Source organism: Oryzias latipes, chromosome 8 (assembly GCF_053564925.1).
Source record: "Oryzias latipes strain Hd-rR chromosome 8, Olatipes_Hd-rR_3.1".
Taxonomy (NCBI): Eukaryota; Metazoa; Chordata; class Actinopteri; order Beloniformes; family Adrianichthyidae; genus Oryzias; species Oryzias latipes.
In genome coordinates this window covers 25199323-25222134 of record NC_136244.1, presented here as the reverse complement: position 1 = coordinate 25222134, position 22812 = coordinate 25199323, and the positions used below count along the sequence as shown (strand labels likewise).

At 38.3% G+C, this 22812-nt stretch overlaps 1 long non-coding RNA gene across 3 annotated transcripts; it reads right to left on the bottom strand.

Annotated features, from left to right (window-relative positions):
* LOC105354507 (uncharacterized) lies at nucleotides 1–22458 on the bottom strand. 3 transcript variants are annotated; one of them, XR_002290639.3, is made up of 8 exons: nucleotides 22321–22458; nucleotides 21125–21192; nucleotides 20142–20156; nucleotides 3262–3874; nucleotides 2979–3025; nucleotides 2827–2885; nucleotides 1374–1484; nucleotides 1–1209 (listed from the first exon to the last, which is right to left on the bottom strand). It is a non-coding gene; the product is annotated as an uncharacterized LOC105354507 (long non-coding RNA). The 3 variants fall into 3 exon arrangements; XR_013657597.1 differs by having other exon boundaries at nucleotides 22379–22412; XR_013657596.1 differs by lacking the exons at nucleotides 20142–20156; nucleotides 21125–21192; nucleotides 22321–22458 and having other exon boundaries at nucleotides 3262–19262.
* Nucleotides 22459–22812: the final 354 nt, after the last annotated feature.

Below are 22812 nucleotides of genomic sequence, written 5' to 3'. Positions count from 1 at the left end.
TCGTTTTTCATGTGCCAAGATTATTGCATTTTAAATACCAACAAACAGAGCTTTATATTTAAAAATGTGTATTTCTACATACCAAAAACACACAGATCCATGTTTTATTTTGGCTTGGTTTGTACACTTTCCAGTTCATCTTTTACATGTGTTCATTACATGCGAGAAAACAGTTTTTTTTTATTCAAAATACATGTCAATTAAATTCAAACAAGTAAAAACAAACATTTAAAAAAAAGGCTGAGTTCAATATAAAGGCTTAAAACTAGACTGAAAGGGACAACAAGGAATATAAATGCACAAAACAGTTAAAATAAAAACAGCTGTTATTGGAGAGCAACACCAAATTTTTTAGGACAAAAACCACAAGATAAAATGTGTCTACATATTTGTTTTGGACCTGTTGCATGCTACACAAGATGTGTACGGTGATTTAAAATGCTAATCATTAGATTTGTAACTGCATGACTTAAAACTCTAACAACATGTTTTGTAAAAAAAAATTAAAATAAAATTAAAATTAAAAAAGGGGTAATTAAAGGCAATATTCAGTCATTTAGGAGAGTGCAAACACTGAACAGATGAGCTCAAACAAGTTGATAGAAAATTGGGAGAGGTTTTTAAATTTATATCAAGTTAAATAGTCACAATTCCTTGTCCTTGACTGTAAAGTGATAAAGTAGCAGCAGCTCGGAAGTAAAAATTCAAGCTTGACCTATGTCAGTCAAAATAAATAAATAAAACAAAAAAGGTTTAAAACAATTCCTTTATAATCAACTTTCAGACAGCATTCAAAGTAAAAATTGGCAGATTCACATCATCTGGCCCGATGCAGGGGTTGGAAAGATAGATATTTCCAACAGCAGCCACATTGGACAGCAGCGTCAATGAGGGAAATGCCGGAGAAAAATAATCCAGCAAATGCCGAGGAAGACGTCGATTGGGTCTAGTAGGGTTGGATTTTTATTAAATAAAAAAATAAATAATAAAGGCACAATAAGGCCTGGTCATTTATTGACCAGGCCTTATACTAAAATTGTACTTGACTAATCCACTGCTCATTCAACCCATTGGTGCAAGCAAATTTGTATGTAATTGAAGGTTTTGCAGGTCCTGTGGCCATCTTCATTCAAGGTATTAATTCCCAAGACTACTCTGGAGTTGAAGAATTCATCTGTGGCCGGAAATGGTTGGAGTTTTTCTTTGAGTCTAAATAAGTAAAAACACAAAAATAGATACAATAAAATAGTGCTTTACAGACTTGGTCCAGGACAATCAATATTTCAGTCTTAGTATATTTTCTAATGATAGTACTGCCACCCATAATTGTAAAATATTTTCCTACAATGGTGAAAAGAATCACATTTGCACACCTCCAGCAAACGCAGATGTCCCTTTTCCACAGACTCCAGCTTCACTGGCTCTTGATGGTTGCGCTCCAGTTGCCGCAGTTGAAAATATTTCCCAGATCCAGTGAACATTTCCTAGAAACCCAAACAGACTGTTTTAAAAACGGTGTGAGCAAACTACTTACAATGGCTTTTTTCTTTTTAACACGTTTTAGTAATACTTTTTCATGCTAGGTTAGTGATTACGATTGAGTATTAGGGCCACCAAAAAAAAAAAAAAAAAAAGTAAAATTACGAGTTTTTATCTCGTAAATTTATGAGAAAAAAACTCATAAATTTACAAGATTTTAAGTCGTAAATTTATGAGAAAAAAACTTGTAAATTTACGATATTAAGTGGAAGTGAGCATGCAGGGCAGCAGGTGAACGCCGCACAGCAACAGAGCAGACCGACTAAACTCAGTTGAACAGATGAGCTGAATGAGCTTGAACGTTCCAAATATCTGGAAGTTCATTTGTTTGATTTACAATTTATTAAAGATTTATTTATTGATGGTTGGTTTGCAGGATCCCTGCAGCCCGATGAAGCCATCGGTGTCCCTGCAGCTTTCCACTTCAATCCTTTCTTCTTCCACCAAAAACAAGATCTCTACGTTTGTGTGACGTTTCCGTCTGAGGAGGAGGATCACTTTTTTGGAATTTTCAACGTTCTAATGCTAATATAATAGACTATTTTCATTCATCGTTGTTGTTTAATGATATAACGGGACGTTTACTTCCGCATTGGTGTTCGGATCTGATGACAGGTTCATGACGTAAGGTGACAGATGAACTTAAGGTTTTGTGAATGAAAAGGAAAATAAAGGCTGCAGCGGTCCTCTACACCCAAACGTGTCTCTGAGCTCCTTATTTTACAGATGAAACTCCGCTTTACTGACTCTGAACCCCGGAAAGACGGCTCCACTGACAATAATCTGATTTTGAGTCGCCAAAGGTTCAGAATGTCTTTGTTTTAAACCTATAATAATCCGGAAATAAAGCTTAACAAAAGCCTCCTCATCTTTCATCTTCAAGCGATGCTCCGATAAACGGACAACTTCGGTGTTTTCTCCTTGTTAATCTATGACTTTTTTCTCGTAAATTTACGAGAAAAAAGTCGTAATTTTCCTTTTTTTTTGGTGGCCCTAAAACTCCGTCGTAAGTGATAACTGAAAACAGCCAATATTTACTTGCTAATCAGACTGATCTTGCACACAAAGAAATAGCCCGTCACTTACTCTTGTTTTTTCCATCATTACCCTCCCCTTATTAAAAGACAAAAAAAAAACTGGAATAAGATAAGATTTCTCAGCTTCAAAGCATGCCAATTATCCATGTTTTATCACACCTAAATTGCCGGTAAAGCTGGAGCCAGAGGACTGGCCTTTCTCCAAACAGTCAATTCATATAATATAACATAATAAAAACATAAAAGTTACCTTGTTATTTGACGTTCTTCGCATCTTGCATCTATGGTGCTTCCAGCTACTTTCCAGATCTGTGTAGAAAAGTCAACATTTATTGTATGAAACAACAAATGTAAATTAAAGAAAGTTACCTTACCTTAAAGTTACCTTAAAGTTAAACTTACCTTCAATCTTTGATGGTCTGCCACCTTTTTCCACTATATGGATGTAACTGTAAAACACAAACCAAAACATTACTTCTGAATTACAGTAGCTTTTATCAGTAAAAAGTACATTTTCTAGATATATTTTAAAACCAAGTTTTTGGAACATTTGCAAAGCAGTGGAATTTGAAATCATTCAATATCTACCAACCCATTTTCCTAGTTAAACTTTCCTTCTGACTTATTTTCAGTTACCGGATTAAAGTTTGGTCAGTCAGCATGCACAGCAAGTTTCATAACTTACCCTTCCTACATCCATTTCTCTGGAAGGATGGAATCTGTAGATGTATCCTGGGATCCAAAAATCAGACTTAATACCTGCATTAAAAGAATCCCTTCAGCAAATACATGAATATCCTTTAAATTATGCAATGGCCTTCAGCTTTAAGGAAAACAAGACCATCTCAGTACATTTTTACATTTCTTTAGTATTTACAGGCAATTTGGTTTCTCCAATTTGGCAACTCTTTAGGTTGAAGACAGTCAGTGCAATCCAGTTTGAGAGATCTCATTTCATCAAAAGCCTTGGTCTTTCAGTCTTAGGTGTTTTTCCTCTCTTGAAATACTCTATGGAAGTGGTTATTTTTGAATCCAGACATAGGTTCTCAGAGTCCGTGTCCAACACTTGCCATTTAAATTCTTGCCTTTTCAATAGATTCCATTTGGCAAAGAATAGGATGCACTTCCCTTCCGAATATGGGAATCCACTCTTTGATACGAAAGATGAGATCTGTTCATGCTTGTCCGATATGTTTAGAAATTCCATTTTGTTAGTACAAGGAGTTGTTGACTAAGCAACTTTTAAGACTTACCGATCTTTTTTTTTCCCTCGCTCTCCTAGGGTTAGGACCCTACTCCTAAAAAAAGACCATTCAAATCACCTTTAGTTTTAAAGTTGCATCAAAAGGAACATTTTTGGCAGTCCTTAACTGACACATACAAAAGAGAAATTAAATTAGAAACCAAAAAAAAAAAGCAAAGAAAAAAGAAAAATAAATAAAAAGCTTTAAGAATGGTCCATCCCACAATGGCCAACATAAAGGTGCAAGATGTACAGATGCATCTTGCAGATGTACCTACGATTGTGAAATTTAAAAGAAATGTTTTCCAGCGTTTTCCCAATGTATTACCAAACCTTGAGGAAACTATCCTGAAAAGAAGATTCTTATTCAAGTTGTACCTTACCATGCAAGTCCCCATGAAATTTGGTGTGGTTTCTCTTAAACATTGCTTGAAAGGCAATGGGAAGACGCACACTTACAATTCCATCAACTTACTCCAGATGCAAGTTCCAGTTGTGCTTCACATAAGGGTGGGATGTTGAAAAAGGGTTCAACTTCACCCCCACAAGTCAAACCCAAGACAAGCAGTAAATTATTGAAGGAAATTTCCATAGGATCAGAAAATGGATGAGGCAACTGTATCCAGGTAGTCTTTATAAGCCACTTACCAAATTTTTCAGACAAGTCAAGATGACTATAAAGGAGGTGATGGCGAAAGAATCCCAAACCTGTGAACTCTGAAAACTCCAACTGTGATACAGATTTGAATCCTGAATTGCCACGTTGTCTTACCAGAACGAATGACGAGGTGTTGCATCACAAACATGCCATACTGTAATTGATGCAGTTGTTTATGGATACAATAAAGGACAGAATAAACAACACAAAAAAGCTATGAATATTAAAAATCTAAGCCTATACAAAGCTTGACAAAATAAAGTTAACAGTGGTTGTTTTGTCAAAAATAAATCTTTAAATATATCCTTTACATAGCAGTGCTGTGATACTACAGAAATCTAACGAACCAGTAAGTTCACTTGTTGAATTCAGTGCAAATAAATAATCTTGTGAACAGCCAGCTCAAACTTGAGTAACAGTTAGACCAGTAAAGGGCAGTTAGAACCGTCTTGTGGGAGTGGTGGCAAATGGATGAACTTGGCAACAGGCCTTTGATATACATCCTATCCTCGACTTAGATCACGATACTTGGAATTCTTTCACCAGCTCCAGGAAAAACCCATCTGATTTTGCAACATGTCACAGGGCACTTGCTATTCATCAATAAGGATGATGACATAATACATGCATCCTCTTCTTCAATACATTCAATGGCTTCCAACATCCACTTTCTTTCCTTAGGCTAAGAAATCTAGAGATTCCTGTTCGTTTTTTGGATACACAGATCTCCACTTCTGTAGATATCAGGTTTCCACAAGCTTTTCATTTCAATAGGGTGTCAAGTGTTCCATTGGGTATCAGTTTTCAGATACATCATCCATGCATGCCATCTCATCCCATTCAATGGCTTCCAACATCCAGTTTACTTCCTTGGGTTCAGAGATCCAAATGTTCCTCTTGCTTTTCGGATACACAATTTACCGCTTTGCTGCACATACCAGCTTTCCACAAGCTTTCCGTTTTAAATATTTTTCAAGTGTTCCATAGGGCATCCGTTTTCACTTACAGCTTGCATGCATCCCATCTTCGTTCAGTTCAAAAGCTTGCGACAACCAGTTTCCTTCTTTGGGTTTAGAAATCAAAAGATCCCTTTTGGTTTTTGGAAATGCAGATCTCCACTTCTGTAGGTGTCACGCATCTACAAGCTTTCCATTTCAATGGGGTGTGCAGTGTTCCATAGGGCATTAGTTTCCAATTAAATTATAGTTTATCCCATCCTTGTTCCATTCAATGGCTTTCAACATCCAGTTTCCTTCCTCGGGTTAAGAAGTCCAGATATTCCTGTAGCTTTTTGGATGCAAAGATCACCACTTGTGTAGGTATTAGGCTTCCCCAAGCTTTACATTTCAATGTGGTGTCAAGTGCTCTATTGGATATCAGTTTTCAAATTCCGCTTGCATGTATCAAATATGCATGCCATTCAATGGCTTCCAACATCCAGTTTCCTTCCTTGGGTTAGGAAGTCCAGATATTCCTGTTGCTTTTTGGATGCACAAATTTCCACTTTTTACTGCAAATACCAGGTTTCCAAGAGCTTTCCGTTTTGTTCTTGTGTCAAGAGTTTCATTGTGTTTCATCAGTTTAAGTACATAAATGAATCCCATCTTCATTTCATTCAATGGCTTCCAATATTATGTTTTCTTCATTGGGTTTAGAGATCCAGAAATTCCTCTTGCTTTTCGGATACACGGTTTTCCGCTATGCTGCACATACCAGCATTCAAAAAGCTTTCCCTTTTTTTCTGGTTTCAAGGGTTTCATTATTCCATAGGGTCTCAGTTTTTAATTACATCATCCTTTCATCCCATCTTCTGTCCTTTCAATGGGTTCCAGCATCCAGTTTCCTTCCTTGGCTTTAGAAAACCAGACGTTCCGGTTGCCTTTTGGGTGCAAAGATTTCCAATTTTATCTGTAGGTACCCAGCTTTCCATTTCAATGTGGCGTCAAGTGTTCCATAGGGCATCAGTTTTCATACTCAGCTTGCATCCATCAATCTTCATTCCATTCAATGGTTTCCAACATCCACTTTCCTTCCCTGGGTTCAGAAATCCAAATGTTCCTTTTGGATTAAAATATTTACACTTTTTGTCATAACTGCCAGCTGTCCACAAACTTTCCATATTGATGTGGTTTCAAGTGTTCCATAGGGCATCCGTTTTCAGATTCAGTATGCGTGCATCAAATCTTCACTCCATTTAATGGCTTTCAACATCCAGTTTCCTTCCTTGGGTTAAGAAGTCCAGATGTTCCTGTAGCTTTTTGGATGCAAAGATCACCACTCGTGTAGGTATTAGGCTTCTCCAAGCTTTCCATTTCAATGTGGTGTAAAGTGCTCTATTGGGTATCCGTTTTCAAATTCAGCTTGCATGCGTCAAATATGCATTCCATTCAATGGATTCCAACATCCACGATCCTTCCTTGGGTTTAGAAATCCAGATATTCCTGTTGCTTTTCGGATACACAGCATTCCGCATTGTTGCATAGACCAGTGTTCTAAAAGCTTTCCGTTTTGTTCTTGTATGAAGTGTTTCATTGTGTTTCATCAGTTTTCAAGTACATAAATGAATCCCATCTTCATTTCATTCAATGGCTTCCAATATTCTGTTTTCTTCGTTGGGTTTAGAGATCCAGAAATTCCTCTTGCTTGCGGATACACAGCATTCCGCTTTGTTGCATATACCAGTGTTCCAAGAGCTTTCCTTTTTGTTTTAGTGTCCAACGTTTCTTTATTCACTAGGGCATCAGTTTTCAAGTACATCATGCGATCCATCTTCATTCCATTCAGTGGCTTCCAACATCCACTTTTCTTTCTTGGGTTAAGAAATCCAGAGATACCTGCACATTTGTTTGTGGGTATCAGCTTTCGACAAGCTCTTCATTTAAATGTGTTGTCAAGTGTTCCATATTGTATCAGTTTTCATACTCAGCTTGCATCCATCAATCTTCATTCCATTCAATGGCTTCCAACATCCACTTTCCTTCCCTGGGATCAGAAATCCAAATGTTCCTTTTGCCTTTTGGATTCAAATATTTCCACTTTTTGCCATAACTGCCAGCTGTCCACCAGCTTTCCATATTGATGTGGTTTCAAGTGTTCCATAGGGCATCCGTTTTCATTTTCAGCATAAGTGCATCAAATCTTCATTCCATTCAATGGTTTCCAACATCCACTTTCCATTCCTGGGTTTAGAAATCCAAATGTTCCTTTTGGATTCAAATATTTCCACTTTTTGCCATGACTGCCAGCTGTCCACAAACTTTCCATATTGATGTGGTTTCAAGTGTTCCATAGGGCATCCGTTTTCAGATTCAGTATGCGTGCATCAAATCTTCATTCCATACAATGGCTTCCAACATCCAGTTTTCTTCCTCGGGTTAGGAAGTCCAGATATTCCTGTTGCTTTTTGGATGTACAGATCGCCACTTCTGTAGATGTCAGGTTTCCACAAGCTTTCCATTTCAATGGGGTGTCTAGTGTTCCATGGGGCATCTGCTTTCAGTTATATCATGCACGCATCCCATCTATATTCCACCAAATAGCTTTCAACGTTCCGTTTCCTGTCTTGGTTGTAGAAATCCAGGCATTCTTGTGGCTTTTTTTGGATGAAAAGATTTCCACATTTTTTTGTGGGTATCAGTTATACTCAGCTTGCATGCATCAAATCTTCATACCATTCAATGGCTTCCAACATCCACTTTCCTTCCCTGGGTACAGAAATCCAAATGTTCCTTTTGGATTAAAATATTTACACTTTTTGCCATAACTGCCAGCTGTCCACAAACTTTCCATATTGATGTGGTTTCAAGTGTTCCATAGGGCATCCGTTTTCAGATTCAGTATGCGTGCATCAAATCTTCATTCCATTCAATGGCTTCCAACATCCACTTTCCTTCCCTGGGTACAGAAATCCAAATGTTCCTGTTGCCTTTGGATTCAAATATTTCCACTTTTTGCCATGACTGCCAGCTGTCCACAAACTTTCCATATTGATGTGGTTTCAAGTGTTCCATAGGGCATCCGTTTTCAGATTCAGCATGCATGCACCAAATCTTCATTCAATTTAATGGCTTCCAACATCCAGTTTCCTTCCTTGGGTTAGGAAGTCCAGATATTCCTGTTGCTTTTTGGATGCACAAATTTCCACTTTTTGCTGCAAATACCAGGTTTCCAAGAGCTTTCCGTTTTGTTCTTGTGTCAAGTGTTTCATTGTGTTTCATCAGTTTTCAAGTTCATAAATGAATCCCATCTTCATTTCATTCAATGGCTTCCAATATTCTGTTTTCTTCGTTGGGTTTAGAGATCCAGAAATTCCTCTTGCTTGCGGATACACAGCATTCCGCTTTGTTGCATATACCAGTGTTCCAAGAGCTTTCCTTTTTGTTTTAGTGTCCAACGTTTCTTTATTCACTAGGGCATCAGTTTTCAAGTACATCATGCGATCCATCTTCATTCCATTCAGTGGCTTCCAACATCCACTTTTCTTTCGTGGGTTAAGAAATCCAGAGATACCTGCACATTTGTTTGTGGGTATCAGTTTTCAACAAGCTCTTCATTTAAATGTGTTGTCAAGTGTTCCATATTGTATCAGTTTTCAAACTCAGCTTGCATCCATCAATCTCCATTCCATTCAATGGTTTCCAACATCCACTTTCCTTCCCTGGGATCAGAAATCCAAATGTTCCTGTTGCCTTTTGGATTCAAATATTTCCACTTTTTGCCATAACTGCCAGCTGTCCACCAGCTTTCCATATTGATGTGGTTTCAAGTGTTCCATAGGGCATCCGTTTTCATATTCAGCATAAGTGCATCAAATCTTCATTCCATTCAATGGTTTCCAACATCCACTTTCCATTCCTGGGTTCAGAAATCCAAATGTTCCTTTTGGATTCAAATATTTCCACTTTTTGCCATAACTGCCAGCTGTCCACAAACTTTCCATATTGATGTGGTTTCAAGTGTTCCATAGGGCATCCGTTTTCAGATTCAGTATGCGTGCATCAAATCTTCATTCCATACAATGGCTTCCAACATCCAGTTTTCTTCCTTGGGTTAGGAAGTCCAGATATTCCTGTTGCTTTTTGGATGTACAGATCGCCACTTCTGTAGATGTCAGGTTTCCACAAGCTTTCCATTTCAATGGGGTGTCTAGTGTTCCATGGGGCATCTGCTTTCAGTTATATCATGCACGCATCCCATCTATATTCCACCAAATAGCTTTCAACGTTCCGTTTCCTGTCTTGGTTGTAGAAATTCAGGCATTCTTGTGGCTTTTTTTGGATGAAAAGATTTCCACATTTTTTTGTGGGTATCAGTTATACTCAGCTTGCATGCATCAAATCTTCATACCATTCAATGGCTTCCAACATCCACTTTCCTTCCCTGGGTACAGAAATCCAAATGTTCCTTTTGGATTAAAATATTTACACTTTTTGCCATAACTGCCAGCTGTCCACAAACTTTCCATATTGATGTGGTTTCAAGTGTTCCATAGGGCATCCGTTTTCAGATTCAGTATGCGTGCATCAAATCTTCATTCCATTCAATGGCTTCCAACATCCACTTTCCTTCCCTGGGTACAGAAATCCAAATGTTCCTGTTGCCTTTGGATTCAAATATTTCCACTTTTTGCCATGACTGCCAGCTGTCCACAAACTTTCCATATTGATGTGGTTTCAAGTGTTCCATAGGGCATCCGTTTTCAGATTCAGCATGCGTGCATCAAATCTTCATTCAATTTAATGGCTTCCAACATCCAGTTTCCTTCCTTGGGTTAGGAAGTCCAAAATATTCCTGTTGCTTTTTGGATGCACAAATTTCCACTTTTTGCTGCAAATACCAGGTTTCCAAGAGCTTTCCGTTTTGTTCTTGTGTCAAGTGTTTCATTGTGTTTCATCAGTTTTCAAGTTCATAAATGAATCCCATCTTCATTTCATTCAATGGCTTCCAATATTCTGTTTTCTTCGTTGGGTTTAGAGATCCAGAAATTCCTCTTGCTTGCGGATACACAGCATTCCGCTTTGTTGCATATACCAGTGTTCCAAGAGCTTTCCTTTTTGTTTTAGTGTCCAACGTTTCTTTATTCACTAGGGCATCAGTTTTCAAGTACATCATGCGATCCATCTTCATTCCATTCAGTGGCTTCCAACATCCACTTTTCTTTCTTGGGTTAAGAAATCCAGAGATACCTGCACATTTGTTTGTAGGTATCAGTTTTCAACAAGCTCTTCATTTAAATGTGTTGTCAAGTGTTCCATATTGTATCAGTTTTCAAACTCAGCTTGCATCCATCAATCTCCATTCCATTCAATGGTTTCCAACATCCACTTTCCTTCCCTGGGATCAGAAATCCAAATGTTCCTTTTGGATTCAAATATTTCCACTTTTTGCCATGACTGCCAGCTGTCCACAAACTTTCCATATTGATGTGGTTTCAAGTGTTCCATAGGGCATCCGTTTTCAGATTCAGTATGCGTGCATCAAATCTTCATTCCATACAATGGCTTCCAACATCCAGTTTTCTTCCTTGGGTTAGGAAGTCCAGATATTCCTGTTGCTTTTTGGATGTACAGATCGCCACTTCTGTAGATGTCAGGTTTCCACAAGCTTTCCATTTCAATGGGGTGTCTAGTGTTCCATGGGGCATCTGCTTTCAGTTATATCATGCACGCATCCCATCTATATTCCACCAAATAGCTTTCAACGTTCCGTTTCCTGTCTTGGTTGTAGAAATTCAGGCATTCTTGTGGCTTTTTTTGGATGAAAAGATTTCCACATTTTTTTGTGGGTATCAGTTATACTCAGCTTGCATGCATCAAATCTTCATACCATTCAATGGCTTCCAACATCCACTTTCCTTCCCTGGGTACAGAAATCCAAATGTTCCTTTTGGATTAAAATATTTACACTTTTTGCCATAACTGCCAGCTGTCCACAAACTTTCCATGTTGATGTGGTTTCAAGTGTTCCATAGGGCATCCGTTTTCAGATTCAGCATGCATGCATCAAATCTTCATTCCATTCAATGGCTTCCAACATCCAGTTTCCTTCCTTGGGTTAGGAAGTCCAGATATTCCTGTTGCTTTTTGGATGCACAAATTTCCACTTTTTGCTGCAAATACCAGGTTTCCAAGAGCTTTCTGTTTTGTTCTTGTGTCAAGTGTTTCATTGTATTTCATCAGTTTTCAAGTACATAAATGAATCCCATCTTCATTTCATTCAATGGCTTCCAATATTCTGTTTTCTTCGTTGGGTTTAGAGATCCAGAAATTCCTCTTGCTTGCGGATACACAGCATTCCGCTTTGTTGCATATACCAGTGTTCCAAGAGCTTTCCCTTTTGTTTTAGTGTCCAACGTTTCTTTATTCACTAGGGCATCAGTTTTCAAGTACATCATGCAATCCATCTTCATTCCATTCAGTGGCTTCCAACATCCACTTTTCTTTCTTGGGTTAAGAAATCCAGAGATACCTGCACATTTGTTTGTGGGTATCAGCTTTCAATAAGCTCTTCATTTAAATGTGTTGTCAAGTGTTCCATATTGTATCAGTTTTCACACTCAGCTTGCATCCATCAATCTTCACTCCATTCAATGGTTTCCAACATCCACTTTCCTTCCCTGGGATCAGAAATCCAAATGTTCCTGTTGCCTTTTGGATTCAAATATTTCCACTTTTTGCCATAACTGCCAGCTGTCCACCAGCTTTCCATATTGATGTGGTTTCAAGTGTTCCATAGGGCATCCATTTTCATATTCAGCATAAGTGCATCAAATCTTCATTCCATTCAATGGTTTCCAACATCCACTTTCCATTCCTGGGTTCAGAAATCCAAATGTTCCTTTTGGATTAAAATATTTACACTTTTTGCCATAACTGCCAGCTGTCCACAAACTTTCCATATTGATGTGGTTTCAAGTTTTCCATAGGGAATCCGTTTTCAGATTCAGTATGCGTGCATCAAATCCTCATTCCATTCAATGGCTTCCAACATCCACTTTCCTTCCCTGGGTTCAGAAATCCAAATGTTCCTGTTGCCTTTTGGATTCAAATATTTCCACTTTTTGCCATAACTGCCAGCTGTCCACCAGCTTTCCATATTGATGTGGTTTCAAGTGTTCCATAGGGCATCCGTTTTCATATTCAGCATAAGTGCATCAAATCTTCATTCCATTCAATGGTTTCCAACATCCACTTTCCATTCCTGGGTTCAGAAATCCAAATGTTCCTTTTGGATTCAAATATTTCCACTTTTTGCCATGACTGCCAGCTGTCCACCAGCTTTCCATATTGATGTGGTTTCAAGTTTTCCATAGGGCATCCGTTTTCAGATTCAGTATGCGTGCATCAAATCTTCATTCCATTCAATGGCTTCCAACATCCACTTTCCTTCCCTGGGTTCAGAAATCCAAATGTTTCTGTTGCCTTTTGGATTCAAATATTTCCACTTTTTGCCATGACTGCCAGCTGTCCACCAGCTTTCCATATTGATGTGGTTTCAAGTTTTCCATAGGGCATCCGTTTTCAGATTCAGTATGCGTGCATCAAATCTTCATTCCATACAATGGCTTCCAACATCCAGTTTTCTTCCTTGGGTTAGGAAGTCCAGATATTGCTGTTGCTTTTTGGATGTACAGATCGCCACTTCTGTAGATGTCAGGTTTCCACAAGCTTTCCATTTCAATGGGGTGTCTAGTGTTCCATGGGGCATCTGCTTTCAGTTATATCATGCACGCATCCCATCTATATTCCACCAAATAGCTTTCAACGTTCCGTTTCCTGTCTTGGTTGTAGAAATTCAGGCATTCTTGTGGCTTTTTTTGGATGAAAAGATTTCCACATTTTTTTGTGGGTATCAGTTATACTCAGCTTGCATGCATCAAATCTTCATACCATTCAATGGCTTCCAACATCCACTTTCCTTCCCTGGGTACAGAAATCCAAATGTTCCTTTTGGATTAAAATATTTACACTTTTTGCCATAACTGCCAGCTGTCCACAAACTTTCCATATTGATGTGGTTTCAAGTGTTCCATAGGGCATCCGTTTTCAGATTCAGTATGCGTGCATCAAATCTTCATTCCATTCAATGGCTTCCAACATCCACTTTCCTTCCCTGGGTACAGAAATCCAAATGTTCCTGTTGCCTTTGGATTCAAATATTTCCACTTTTTGCCATGACTGCCAGCTGTCCACAAACTTTCCATATTGATGTGGTTTCAAGTGTTCCATAGGGCATCCGTTTTCAGATTCAGTATGCGTGCATCAAATCTTCATTCAATTTAATGGCTTCCAACATCCAGTTTCCTTCCTTGGGTTAGGAAGTCCAGATATTCCTGTTGCTTTTTGGATGCACAAATTTCCACTTTTTGCTGCAAATACCAGGTTTCCAAGAGCTTTCCGTTTTGTTCTTGTGTCAAGTGTTTCATTGTGTTTCATCAGTTTTCAAGTACATAAATGAATCCCATCTTCATTTCATTCAATGGCTTCCAATATTCTGTTTTCTTCGTTGGGTTTAGAGATCCAGAAATTCCTCTTGCTTGCGGATACACAGCATTCCGCTTTGTTGCATATACCAGTGTTCCAAGAGCTTTCCTTTTTGTTTTAGTGTCCAACGTTTCTTTATTCACTAGGGCATCAGTTTTCAAGTACATCATGCAATCCATCTTCATTCCATTCAGTGGCTTCCAACATCCACTTTTCTTTCTTGGGTTAAGAAATCCAGAGATACCTGCACATTTGTTTGTGGGTATCAGCTTTCAACAAGCTCTTCATTTAAATGTGTTGTCAAGTGTTCCATATTGTATCAGTTTTCATACTCAGCTTGCATCCATCAATCTTCATTCCATTCAATGGTTTCCAACATCCACTTTCCTTCCCTGGGATCAGAAATCCAAATGTTCCTTTTGGATTCAAATATTTCCACTTTTTGCCATAACTGCCAGCTGTCCACAAACTTTCCATATTGATGTGGTTTCAAGTTTTCCATAGGGCATCCGTTTTCAGATTCAGTATGCGTGCATCAAATCTTCATTCCATTCAATGGCTTCCAACATCCACTTTCCTTCCCTGGGTTCAGAAATCCAAATGTTCCTGTTGCCTTTTGGATTCAAATATTTCCACTTTTTGCCATGACTGCCAGCTGTCCACCAGCTTTCCATATTGATGTGGTTTCAAGTTTTCCATAGGGCATCCGTTTTCAGATTCAGTATGCGTGCATCAAATCTTCATTCCATTCAATGGCTTCCAACATCCAGTTTTCTTCCTTGGGTTAGTAAGTCCAGATATTCCTGTTGCTTTTTGGATGCACAATTTTCCACTTTTTGCTGCACTTACCAGGTTTCCAAGAGCTCTCCGTTTTGTTCTTGTTTCAAGTGTTTCATCAGTTTTCAAGTACATAAATGAATCCCATCTTCATTTCATTCAATGGCTTCCAATATTCTGTTTTCTTCACTGGATTTAGAGATCCAGAAATTCTTCTTGCTTTTCGGATACACGGCTTTCCGCTATGCTGCACATACCAGCATTCAAAAAGCTTTCCCTTTTGTTCTGGTGTCAAGGGTTTCATTATTCCATAGGGTCTCAGTTTTTAATTACATCATCCTTTCATCCCATCTTCTGTCCTTTCAATGGGTTCCAGCATCCAGTTTCCTTCCTTGGCTTTAGGAAACCAGACGTTCCGGTTGCCTTTTGGATGCAAAGATTTCCAATTTTATCTGTAGGTACCCAGCTTTCCATTTCAATGTGGCGTCAAGTGTTCCAAAGGGCATCAGTTTTGAGTTACAGCATGCATGCATCCCATCTTCATTCCATTCAATGGCTTTCAACATCCAGTTTCCTTCCTTGGGTTAAGAAGTCCAGATATTCCTGTAGCTTTTTGGATGCAAAGATCACCACTTGTGTAGGTATTAGGCTTCCCCAAGCTTTCCATTTGAAGGAGGTTTAAAGTGCTCTATTGGTTATTAGTTTTAAAATTCAGCTTGCATGCGTCAAATATGCATTCCATTCAATTGGATTACAACATCCACAATCCTTCCTTGGGTTTAGAAATGCAATCATTCCTGTTGCTTTTCGGATACACAGCAATCCGCTTTGTAGCATATACCAGTTCCAAGAGTTTTCCTTTTTGTTCTGGTGTCCAATGTTTTATTCCATAAGGCATCAGTTCTCAATTACATCATGCAATCCATCTTCATTCCATTCAATGGTTTCCAACAGTTTCCTTCCTTGGGCTTAGAAAACATGCGGTTCCTGTGTCACTTTGGATGCAAGTATTTCAATTTTCTGCCTGTGGGTCTTTCCACAAGTTGTACATAGTGATGTGGTTTCAAGTGTTCAAAAAGGCAGGTTTTTTTTTAGTACACCATGCAGGCATTCCATCTTTATTTCATACAGTAGCTTTCAACAACCCCTTTTGCTGCCATTTGGATGCAAATATTTCCACATTTTGCTGCACATACCAGCTTTTCATATATGTGGTTTCCAGAGTTCCATAAGGCATCAGTTTTTTAATTACAGCTTGCATGCAACCCATCTTGATTCCAGTCAATAACTTCCAATATTCACTTTCCTTCCTTGGGTTAATGCAGAGGTACCTGTTGCTTTTTAAAACCCAGTGACCTTCCTTGGGTTAAGAAATCCATGTTTCTTTTTCGGATACACCGTTCTCAAATTTTTTTCTTCACGTACAAGCTTCCCAAAAGCTTATTTTTTCTCTTTGTTCATGTGTTTCATACGGCATCAGATTACAATTACATGATTAATTCATCCCATCACCACTCAAATCAATAGCTTCCAACATCCACTTTCTTTCCTTGGGTTTTGAAAACCAATGTTCCCGTTGCCTTTTAGGTGCAATGATTTCCACTTTTTTCCGTGGATACCCAGCTTTCCACAAGCTTTCTGTTTCAATGTGGTGTCACGTGTTTTAAAGAGCATCAGTTACTATATTAAGCATGCATTCATGCATGCATCAAATCTTCATTCCATTCAATGGGTTTCAACATCCAGTTTCCTTCCTTGGGTTTAGAAATCCTGGGGTTCCTGTTCCACTTTGGATGCAAGCATTTCCATTTTTTCCCCCCGTGGGCCTTTCCACAAGCTTTACATGTTGATGTGGTTTCAAGTGTTCCAATAGAGGAGTTGGTTTTTCAGAACATCATGCATGCATTCTATCTTTATTTCATACGGTATCTTTCAACATCCAGTTTCCTTCATGAGTTTAGAAATCCAGACCATTTTGCCGCCATTTGGATGCAAATATTTCCTCATTTTGCTGCACATACCAACTTTCATAGAGCTTGGTTTTATTCTTGTGTTAAGAGCTCCATAGGGCATGGGTTTTCAAATTTAGCATGCTGTATCAGATCATTACATTCAATGGCTTCCAACATTCAGTTTCCCTTCTTGGGTTTAGAAATGCAGAGGTTCCTGTTGCATTACAGATACAGATTTCCATTTTTTTCATGGATACCCAGCTTTCCATTTGTATGTGGTTTCAAGTGTTCCATAGGGCACCAGTCTTCAATTTCAGCACACACGCAGAACTTTCAGTTTTTTTAGGTTTAGACCGATGTTTTCATGTTTTTTTTTAATTTGTGGTTACCTTACAGGTTTACTGGGTTTTATACAAGCAGATCCCATAAGGAGCATTGAGTTTTTTTGGTTTTTAATTAAAAAAAAAGACAACTCCAAGAGGACTCCCAACAGAGAAAGTTTTGTTAGGACAGTGTACCAGATGTTTGTGTGTTTCCAGTGTCGGACACAATTGCTCAATGAATCCCTTTTGGTTTGATTGCAGCAATTGCTTTTGATGCAGCTTCCAAAAGATGGTTTGACATCTCCACTTTTTTGGTTTGAAAGCTCCAGTAAGGTATACAGTAGTGTATCCTTCAATATCAGTATTCCAAAACAAACAGTCAATTTGAGTCTTTATTGATACTCTGCAATTGGGATTAGTTTTGCAGTAGTGATGAGGTGGTTCCTCTTCATGACAAGCTGGTGAAGTTCATTTTTAAATGCAGTTTAACAAAATCTGGAAAAAAAAATTATTCAATAAAAAGTTAATTTTCATGCAATTTTGAGAAAATCCTTAATGAAAAATGACTTTCAGCAAAATTATACCAGATAGACATGAGAAGTTAGTAATGACAAGGTTTAGGGGGGAAAAACTGGAAGATCAAAAAGGACAAATAAATTAGTAACCAACTGCAATTAGATGAATGACTGGAACACCTGCAATAAAAACAAAAAATTGTAGTCAACTGGAACACCTGTTGGAGATTAAAGTTGAGTATAGACGCTAGAGGGGAAAAATAATTCAGCGCATCACCTAGTTACAAGTTGGATCAGACAGACAGCAGGACGGGGGGCAGGAACCTGTGGAGAGCAATTTCAACCAAATCAGGTTGCAAAGATTTTTAGATAACAAATCCAGACAGGATAAGGAAATCCAGAAGACAAGGAGCTGAAGGCAAAGAAGCCAAAAGAGTATGGTGGAACAGGACAACTTAAAGGCCACCAGACAAAACAGAACACTAAAAAGTATAAAAAATAAAAGGAAAAAAAAAAAACTAGATCAGTATTATAAAGATTCAAACAGAACAGAATCCAGCAAAAGCTTAGTAAAGATTCAGTCAGGATGATATGAGAGAAAAGCCCAGAAGAAAAGGTTTACTTTTTAAAGATCTTAAAATCAAATCTAAGGAGGTCGTTCAGAAAGACTGGAGTCTAAAGGACAGAAAACCCAAGCCTCACACAGAAAACAGCTAACAGAAACCTGACAATCCAGAAAGTAATGAGTAAGATTTAACAAGTGACCCTCTTAGAAAGAAAAACAAGAGACCCAACCAAAATAAATAGGATCACCAGCATGAGAGTTCAAAGCATTCCACCAATGTGTGTTGTAGTAACTGAAAAATCACCTGCAGAGAGTGGTTGTGGCAAAAGATGCATGCAATCCTCCCTCACTAAACTTCCTGGCTGTGGGCTGGGCTTTTCAAAGCATTCAACAAAGATTCCAAAGCTACATCAATTTCAAACTAAGGCTGTTTGAAACTCATCGCAACAAAAAGTACACGGAAATTACTTCACAAACCTAAATATTGTAGGACCACACCAATGTAACTGCTCCACCAACAAGAACACAAACTGAGTATGGCAGAAAAAAAAAATAAAACAGTACAAAAACCCAAACTTTGCAAGTATGTAGAAAAACAAAAATAGTTCTTACCTTTCGTAGATTTGCCTGAAAAAGAAGGGCAGTGTGCCAAATGTAGCCAAGCAGAAATGACCATGAAAAGGCTGAAGATCCTTCAACCATACAAATGTTCACTTACCAATAATTCCTTTTCTGATTCAGCTCCAGCCCACAGTTGACTAATAAGTGTTATAGATATTAGTGACCAATTTTATGCCTCCCTCTCCATTTACATTTTTGGCAGCTGGCCTACTCAATATCTGACCTAATTCCTAGACACACATCTAACAAAAGAAAAAAAGGGATAGGAATAGTAGAAGAACAGCCACTGACACAAAATGCAATTGAAGGTGCCTTTGAAAGATGAAGGATTATTTTACAATAACCGGAAAATGCTAAGAAAAATAATGAGTCAATCGGAACACTCATACAGTGATGTAAGAACAGAGTTAAACAAATGGTGACAGGTGCAAGCGAGTGGCACAGCGGCCAGGACGGGGCAAGGAGGGGATGGAGTGGCACGGCGGCCAGGACGGGACGGGGGGAGCCAGTGGCACGGCGGCCAGGGACGGGGGGAGCCAGTGGCACGGCGGCCAGGGGGGGGAAGCGAGTGGCACGGCGGCCAGGGGGGGGAAGCGAGTGGCACGGCGGCCAGGGGGGGGAAGCGAGTGGCACGGCGGCCAGGGGGGGAAGCGAGTGGCACGGCAGCCAGGGGGGGGGGGGGGCGAGTGGCACGGCGGCCAGGGGGGGGGGGGAGCGAGTGGCACGGCGGCCGGGGGGGGGGAGCGAGTGGCACGGCGGCCGAGACAGGGATGCAACTTAGTAGCAAAATACATGGGTTTCCATACAGTATTTACAATTCCTTTGTACGTGTGTGCGCGTGTTTGTGCGTGCGTGTACACCTCACATACCTTTTGAAGATCTGGATGAAAATGAAATTCTTCAAAATGATGAAAATTCGCAAAGTTGAGCGCAACGATTGAGCGAGGCGCGAGTACGGGCAAATGACAGAAGTAGGAGACCCCTGTTGTCTATGAAGAGTCATTTATCCATGTTGGTTGACTCCATCATTGTAGGTTTAAGGCTTGTCATATGGACTTTGTTTTTAAAATTAGAAGACGTTACCTCTTATTCAAAAGGCTTTGATAGAATTGACAAAGCCTTTTGGATAAGAGGTCTTCAACTTTAAAAACCAAGTCCAGATGACAGCCCTTAAACCTACTATGATAGACCCCTGTTGTTGACTAATAGTAATCAACCATTTTGATATAATATTAAAGTTTGAAAATAGACATAAATGTTTATACATTTATACTGCAAATGTGAGGTTACTATAAACATTCTTAAAGTGGGATGAAGGCACCTTCAATGCTCAGCAAGCTTTAAGCAAAAAGTAAGTCATGACAGAGAAGCCAAAAGAAGAGAAACGGCATGGCGGCCAAGCAGAAGCCAATCAAATAAAGGCACTTACAGTTTGAAGATCTTCCTGGGGAGAGAACAAGAAAAAAATGACTAGATCTCAATAGGATTATCTTGGTTAGAAAAAAAGAAAAAAAAGTGAAAATCAAAGTGCATCGTTCAAGTTTTATTCTGTTGGACAGCATTTAGAGTGTCTGGGCTGGCCACTATATGGATTTACAACAAGTATTCAGTATTTCATATTTGTCCTAAGAATGGCTATAGGTAAAAAAAAAAACGAGCGTTTTAGGCTTCATTTCTATATTTTATTTGCCTCATGTCTTCACTTTTAGACTAATTTTCTAAATTTAGGCGCATTATTCCTAAGGCACCAAATAACAGTTATGAGGTTTCAGGAATATTTACCATTTAATTCAGTTTTTTTTTTTTACTTCCTGTTCTTAAAATGGCATCAAACAACATTTTGAAGGATTTTCCTTTTTATTCATGTTTTTCATTCATTTTTAAGGTTAAGGTAGAACATACAACTCAATGCTGAAAATGGAGGAAAGCAGAAACTGATTAGTCGTAGTTAAACCTATAAATTAGGTATGAATCAATATAAGTTTGTAAGAAATTAGTTAATTTAAAAGACTGCTTTCCAAATTTCTGCTTTAGAGGGAAAAACATGCATATGCTGCTTAAATAACAGCCAATACTTTTTTTACATCACCATTTACAAAATACATTTTAATCTTTGTGCAGATTTTTAACAAACAAGTTTCAAATTATGCATTACCTAGACCTCATTAAAATGTATTTTATTTGTTTTTGTATTTGAAATTTAACTTTGTTCTACAACTTACTGCCAGATCTTGTGAATTTTAAATTATTTCTTGGTTAAAAAGGCTCCATATATAATAGAAAAAGCCTCTTCTCTTTAAAAAGGAGATTTTTGTTACCGTCAGGAACATTGGCTCATTTAAAGCGTAATTTATGGTGAGTACTCTGTGCAGCTTTACATTTAAAAACTCTTGAACATAACTGAACACTTACATCTGTTTTTGTTCCATCCTGCTTCGTCTCCTTTTCCTGCACAGGAGGAGTTCATGAGGCCAAGAAGCCTGTGGGCAACATTGAAGAAATCAAGTCCCACTCCATATATAAATCTATGGAAATCGTTCTCAGTGGTCTTTTAATTATAATTATGCTGTTTTTAGCCAAAAAATCTTACAGCTTGTCATTTTTTTAAGACGTTTTCTGCAGAACAGCAGGAGTTTATTAGAAATTGGCATCAGTTGTAGGCAGGACTGTAACCCTCCACTAATATCCCATAATCCCTTTGTTTACACGTTCTCCCACAAGCTTACAGCCCCTAACAACAAGCCAACAATACTGGTGCAACAAAGATGGTGAGCAATATCGGAGCAATCCAGCCGCACAGTTTTAAGCCAGATGCCAGCTCAGACAGTAAGACGTTAAAGGATGCGTCTGCAAACGGAGGCATCTGAATGTACAGCAGCTGGGAGACTTTGGCACATTAGCCGCGTCACATATACTAGCTCTTTAAAAGCATGTTTTCATCTGTTACTGATCCATCAAGATTAGAATAAAGAAATACTCAAACAAAGTTTATTCCTAAATCTTTTTATATACGTCCACCATTAAGAGAAGAATGCTACAAAAATACCAAAAGCAGGATTTTTTATTGGAGTGGGTCTTTAAACCACAGATCCAGACAATAATGTCAATTTACTTGAAACTTATTCTGTATGAAGCTTTATTCAAATTGATCAACCTTTTCCCCATTTTTAGCATGACTATACATGTAATCATTGTTAAAAACTAGAGCTAATAGAACTTTGTATTTGTCTCAGTGACTGTTGTTTCTTTGATAAGAAAAAAAAAGAGGCCATATGGTAAACAGTTATGTTTAGTAACGTTTAAAAATTACTAATCTGTTTGGAAATAGTTAAATAAACCCGTGGGGTCTTTGACTAAAAGGAAAATAGAAATCAAAAATACTCAAGAATCCCCAGATAATTCACTGTTCAATTATGTATTTTCGTTTGTGGAGTTTCCTGCATAAATCACGTTTTACTGCCAACTTGATAAAATGACGTCATCTGGGAGCGGTTTCAAGTTTCAACAAGAAAACGAGCGGAAATGCTTCAAGAGAAATCCATGACGAAAATATTAAAATAGATGACCAAGCCTATGAAATAAGTAAACTGCGTTTTAGTTTCCCTCACCTGAACAACAGCCGTGCACATGGCCTGAAGCCGAACACAGTGTCTCAAACAGCCTCACCTGGACTTCAATTATCCCAAATTAGTTCTCGGTGGCAGGTGGGAGGAGCACGTGACCTGCTGCTTTTCCGGGAAAAGGACCAATCACAGCGCTAGACTACCACTGACCGTGAAAAAAAAGAAAAGTCACAATATTTATTAATTTAATTACAAAATAAAAAAAAAAGAAATGTAAGCGCACATTTTTTTAGCTTTGTTGATTTTTCTTTTGCTCTTTGAGGGCAGAAGTTAGCTCACACTAATAAATTCTAATGAAAAGCTGCAAAACACTAAAGTTCTCTTTTTTATTTAATCATTGTTTTTATTTAAAACATAAAACACAAATGAGTAAGATACAAGTAACTTTTACAGCATTAGTGGGGAGTTTTATTGGGCAAAATAATAAAAAAAATCCTTCAATACTGGATGCAAGTATCTTAATGAACAGCATGTGTC